Source organism: Hemibagrus wyckioides, linkage group LG11, assembly GCF_019097595.1.
Source record: "Hemibagrus wyckioides isolate EC202008001 linkage group LG11, SWU_Hwy_1.0, whole genome shotgun sequence".
NCBI classification, from domain to species: Eukaryota; Metazoa; Chordata; class Actinopteri; order Siluriformes; family Bagridae; genus Hemibagrus; species Hemibagrus wyckioides.
Window position 1 is genome coordinate 22044030 of NC_080720.1, and position 6381 is coordinate 22050410.

The window sequence follows — 6381 nt, forward strand, 5'->3', positions numbered from 1 at the left end:
CACCAAATTCGGCACAATTCAAAAGAGAAATTCGGTCTAATCGTGTTGCTTTTGTGAGAGATGGAGATCCGAATTCTTGTTCTTGACTAACAGCATCAGCATCCAAAATGTTTGTGCTGCTGTAGCCGTTTAAAGAAGGGCTTTGCTCTGGGAATGTGTACAACTATGTAACACAATCCTCCTGCGTCCTTGTGGAACCCTTTCTCATCGAGCCATGGTTTCCATCCACATTATTGCTAAACTGGTGCATTTACATTTAAGGCATTTGGTAGAAAGAGTTATCCATAGTTACTTACATTTATAGAGTTGACGGTTAAGGGTCTTGTTTAAGCATCCAGCAGTGGCAGCTTGATGGTGCTGGGATTTGATCCCATGACTTTCTTAACCACTGAGCTGCCATTGGTAGATTATAGCTTTTAGGTTTCAACCATAATCCCATTACACACACTATATGAAAAACAGTTTATAGACACCTGACCATCATTTTTCACCTGACATTTTTTCCTTAAATGGAAGTATGTGGCCCAAACCTGCTCCAGCATGGTAATGTCCCTGTGCACAAAGTGAGCTCCTTGTACACATGGTTTTCCAAAATCTACACAGAGCCCTGACCTCAACCGCACCTATCACCTTTGGGATGAATTTGAAAACCAACTGAACCCTTGGCCTCCTCACTCAACATCAGTACCTGATCTCACTAATGCTTTTGTAGATGAATGATCACAAATCCAGTCAAAAAAGCCATGCTCCAAAATCTAGCAGAAAGCCTTCCCTGGAGATTGGAGGTTATTACAGCAGTAAAAGAGAACTTAAATTATGTTCAAGTGTCCACAGACCTTTGGCCATGTAATGTCTTCTAACATTCATTTGAACACAAGCCATTGCTAGAAACAATTCTGTGGACGATTTTTAATCAAGGTGCTACACCTTGGCTTTTACACAAGCCTCATCTTGATGAGTCCAAAGTAGTTTTCTCTCCAGATTCTCTCCATGTACTGATTTCCAGAAAACAAACACTGCAACCCAATGTGCAAGGCAGCATGGTTTCGTGTTGAGCCGAGAGTTGTGTTGTCACCTCACAGCTCTGGGGGTCCTGTTTGATCCCGAGCTCGGGTTACTCTATTTGTCATTTTCTCTCTGTGGGTTTCCTCTGGCTTCTTCTGTACATTTCCAGAAACATTCCAGTAGGTGGCTTGGCTACACCAAACTGCCCTTTGTGTATGTGTTTGTGTATAGTGACCTGTATCTCATGAACAGGCATCTCATCCCAGAGTGTACTCCTGTCTCACAGCCAGGGCTCCTGGGATAGGCTCTCGTACAGAATAAACCAGTTAGGGAAGATGAATGAATGAATAAATGAATGAATGAATACAAAGAGCATTTTTCAGGTTGAGGTTTAGACACTAGACTGAAAGAAAGTTGATAGAATCCAGTGTTTAAGTCATTAAAGAGTTTTTTTTTTTTTTTAAAGCACTTAGTCTGCTCACGTTTGTCAGCAGGCTACAGGAAATGGTCTGCAGTTTGTCGTGTGTAATGTCAGTCAGATTGTCATTTCCTTTGAAAGTAAGCAGTTCTTGGCCTCACACAGTTTACTGAATGCTAGAAGTCTGGGTTGTTAAACTAGCATCATGTATACCACAAACCTCACTGAAGTGACGTATCACATGTTGGAATGTACAATTTGCACCTCATAAACTGGCAACTCAGTGGCCGGTTTATTAGGTATACTCTAAAAAGTGATAGACTGCAGCTGTAGTATTATATGCCATTCCGCATTCTTCAGGATAATTGTTCATTTGAAAAAAATAGAAAGAAACAGTGGCATCGGGTTATTCTGTCATCACACCATGAATCTTTCATATCATCCCATCTATATTTGCAAGGGAGATGTTTAATTCCTGCTCCTGACATTATCTTATCCTTCTCACTGTTCAGGAGGCTTTTCACAGTACAGCTTTATAATTTCAGAGGGAAGTTACACACGGTTTTATTGCTCTAAAGTCTTTATTGCTTTCCTACTTGCCTGCCATATCATAGAAAGTTCTGTTGACTTGGCAATATGTGGGAAAGCCGGATTCTAAAAATGTTTTATGGCCCTGAAGCTCATGAGGTTGGAGCTTCTGTTGCCAAATGATGGAATCACCCACCTAGATTCATCTAAAAGTTATCTGTGTTTAAAGTTAAAGTTAAAGAACTCTGATTGTCTCACAGGTGCCTGCTATCAAGACACATTCAAGACTGAGAAACCTGGCAGCTTTCTGCTGCTTCTGTTCACCAAACAACAGGCAGAACCAAATCCTCCTTACACCATCCCATCTCTTAACTGCACTTGCTGATCTTCTTTCACCAGCAGGCCTCCTGATTTCTACCCCCTAATAAAAAGCACCCCCTCCCTTTCCCCACATCTCCATCTGCAGATGTTCCTTCTTTCATCACCATATGGGATTTTTCACTTTGTGGTTCACAGCTTTGTGCAAAAGAGCTGCATTAGGGCAAGGTAATGAAGAGCTGTAAAAGAGACTCTTGGAACCCAGGAATTGTCTCAAGTAACATGAGCTGCTCAGAACAACGAGGAGCATTTCTTCTTAGAGTCTGATGTAAAGCTGAAGACGAATCCTGTGTGGTCCTTTCTCTAGAGAATTTGAACAGGATTTTTAAAAACAGTATTGAACTGATTCCAACCAGGGAATTTTGCCAAACAATAGGAAATTAGCAGCATATGTTCTGGCTTGCATTACTAGCATTACTAGCATACAGTATGTTTTGGCTGCAAACCAGTTCAAACCTTTTTTTTCTGACATCCACATGATGTAAGAGAAAACGTTAGTCAGCAGACCAGGCCACCTTTGGTCCAGTTCTAATTCTCAAAACTCACTATGTGCATCTTTCCATCATAGCCAGCATTTTCAACTATTTGTTCTACAGTCACTCCTCTGTTCCAGACGAGCTAGCCTTCTCTCCCTTTACACATCAGTGAGCACTGGTTATCCATAACCCTGTCACCAGTTCACCGGTTGTCCTTCCTTGGGCCACTTCGGCTAATCACTCCATACAAGGAACATCCTACAAGAAGTGGGATGTGGTAGCCTCTTGGTTAAGGTGTTGGGCTGATCAGAAGGTTGTGTGTTTAAACCCCAGCACCACCAAGCTGCCACTGCTGGGCCCTTGAGCAAGACCCTTAACTCTCAATTGCTCAGTTGTATAAAATGAGATAAAATGTAAGTTGCTCTTGATAAGAGCATCTGCCAGATGCTGCAAATGTACAAGAGCTGCTGTTTTGTAGATGCTTTGTCCCAGTCATCTAACAGTCACAATTTAGCTCTCGTCAAAGCCACTTTTAAAAGGCATCCTTATGCTTGCCCATTTTTCCACCTTTAAGAATGGACTGTTCCCTTCGGCCCTAATATATCCCACCCCTTCGAAAGGTGCCACTGTAATGAGATAATCAATATTATTCACGTCTCATGTGTATACACTCGCTGATCACTTTATTAGGAACACCTGTTCTGCTCATTCATGCTATTATACAATCGGCCAATCATGTGACAGCAGTGCAGTAAATAATTCATGCAGATACAGATCAAGAGCAAACATCAGAACGAGGGGGAAATGTGATCTGTGGCTGGATTGAGAATTTCAGAAACTGCTGAAAAATCTCTTGGGATGTAGTTTACACAAAAATATAGAGTGAATGTAGAAATGTTTAATATTCATTATTTTCTAAGGCGTCTTTGCTTCACAGCATTCCTATACACAGTGCTGTATATACAGTTTGCACCCTCATTTATTTCAAATACAAAATTTGTCTAATTTTGTTTTACTGCTTTATTGAATAGGTACGAAATATAGATTTGCAAACATTCCTGAAAAATCAATAAAGAAAGTTATGTCACAGAGCACTTTTCAGGCAGTGACTCCAGAAGAACTTTTGCAGCTTCTCTAAGATGCTCAGTAAACCATACCAGCTAATTTTATTTCTATCGAGCTGGACATTGTCACAAAGCAATTTACAGAAATCTATAAAGTTTACATATATAAGTTTAGCCCTAATGAGCATGACAGAGGTGATGGTGTAGATGGTGAAAAACTCCCTGAAAGGATATGAAGAAGAAATCAAGGGATGTGGAAGCTTAGTGGTTAAGGTGTTGGACTACTGATTGGAAGGTTGTGAGTTTGAATCCAAGGTCCACCAAGCTGGGCCCCTGAGCAAGGCCCTTAACCCTTAATTGTATAAAATAAGATAAAATCTAAGTTGCTCTGGATAAGGGCAAGTGCCATAAATATAAATCTTGAGAGGAATCAGACTCAGAAGGAAACCTGTCTGAGCAAGTGCTTGTGACTAGTGATACATTTCTAAAAAGCAGTGTTGTCATGCAAAATATTGGCTTTGTTTACTTTATTACTAGTTCCTGCCCTTTCTAGTAAATAGCTTTCAAATGTTTAACTTCACTGCTTTTCAAGGCATCTTTACTTTACAAATCCACCCACATGGACCAAGGACTACTACACAGGCGCTACACAATGTTGTTATCACTATTTGTATCTATTTCAGTTTAAAGTTCAGAATCTTTGTATCTGTGTGTTTGGTCAATACCCGAAGTTTGTTTTATGTAATGCAAACTCTACCAGTGGAAACTGTGAGCAGTGGAAAATGGAAAGCTGACATTCCTCCTCAGATGTCTTTAAAACTGTACATTTAAGTACAAAACTTTACAAAACGTTTTTCTTTTGTCCTTCACAATGCAGACACACACCTACCCTTGAGGAACGGAAGCTAGAAAAGAAAAGAAAAGAAAAGAAAAGAAAAGAAAAGAAAAGAAAAGAAAAGAAAAGAAAAGAAAAGAAAAAAAGAAAAGAAGAGAAAAGAAAAGAAAAGAAAAGAAAAGAAAAGAAAAGAAAAGTAAAGAAAAGAAAAGAAAAGAAAAGAAAAGAAAAGAAAAGAAAAGAAAAGAAAAGAAAAGAAAGAAAGGCAAAGAAAAGAAAACAAAAGAAAAGAAAAGAAAAGAAAAGAAAAGAAAAGAAAAGAAAAGAAAAGAGCGAGAGAGCGCAGGAGGGAGGGAGGGAGGGAGGAAGGAAGGAAGAAAGAAAGAGACTGTAATCCAAACAATATTTTTATTATTATTAGTAGTAGTAGTAGTAATGCTTAGCAGATATTCAATGCCAGGTCGAGGCTTGGGGCAGTTGGGCGATTTGTGACACATAATCATCCAGGACACGAGCGAATGCGAGGGAAACAGGGATGTGTATAAGCTCTCAGCAGGGAGTAGAGAGAGGGCAGCTCACACAGAGGCTCCCCTGAGTGTAATGTCAGTGATCTGCTCGGTTGGTGGCTGCTCTACACCGACATCTCAATCTCAGCTGAGACAGCTCCCAGCAGGCCTTGAGGGCAGGAGCTAGTGGAGGTCTCCTAACAGGCTGCGTTCACACTTGAGATTAACATCAGCATCCGGAGATCTGGTCATAAGTGGACAGCTAAGATGTGTAGCCTCTCTCACCATGTATTTTTACATGACTCGTGTATCATTTGAACATTTTATCAGAGGCAGGGTTGCCAAATCTGCTGAAAATTACTCGATGTCAATCTAAAAGCAAATATCAGCTAATACTCAAAGGACGTGTTTATATCTAGCTGGCGGATGATGTGTCCTCGTTAATACAGCAGGCATAAGGATAGTTTTTCTCTGCCTGAGTTTTGAAGAAATACAGTTTTTCTAAAACTGCTTCCATAAGTGGAGAAATTTTAAAACGTATGCTTTCACCATGTTTGCATGGCCGAAAAAAATACAGGAATTATAAATGCTCTAGGACTCCATGAATCATGTCTACCCACCAGGTTGTCATTTTTGTGTCGGTCATTTCCTATTCCATTCTGTAATTTCATTTTGCTTTGCATTATTTACACACTTGTGCAGAGACTCCTGAACATTTTCCATGTTCCTGCAAATACTTGCATTTGTCTTTTGGCCAAATCGCTTTCTCCTAACATTAATATTTAGGGTTTGTGGTTAAGGAGGGGTTAAAACTATGCTTTCGAAAACAATGACAGACTTGTTAAGGAGCTTCAGATTGATGAAATGTCCAAATAATAGGTGTTCAAAAAAAAAAAAAAAAAAGGGATGGACAGTTTAAAAAAAAATGGGATTGAGAGTAAAAACTGGCAACACTGGTGACTAGGCAAGAACACATGAGGACACACTTATTCTGAGACCAAATGTATTACAGCCACACACACACACACACACACACACACACGCACACACACACACACACGGCCACTCCTGCTATTCAGATCACAAGATGCATTTGCTTCCATTCAGACCTGCATTTATTGCTGTTCACCTGCAGCAGAGATGAATCACCATAGCAACAAATTCTCCGTTT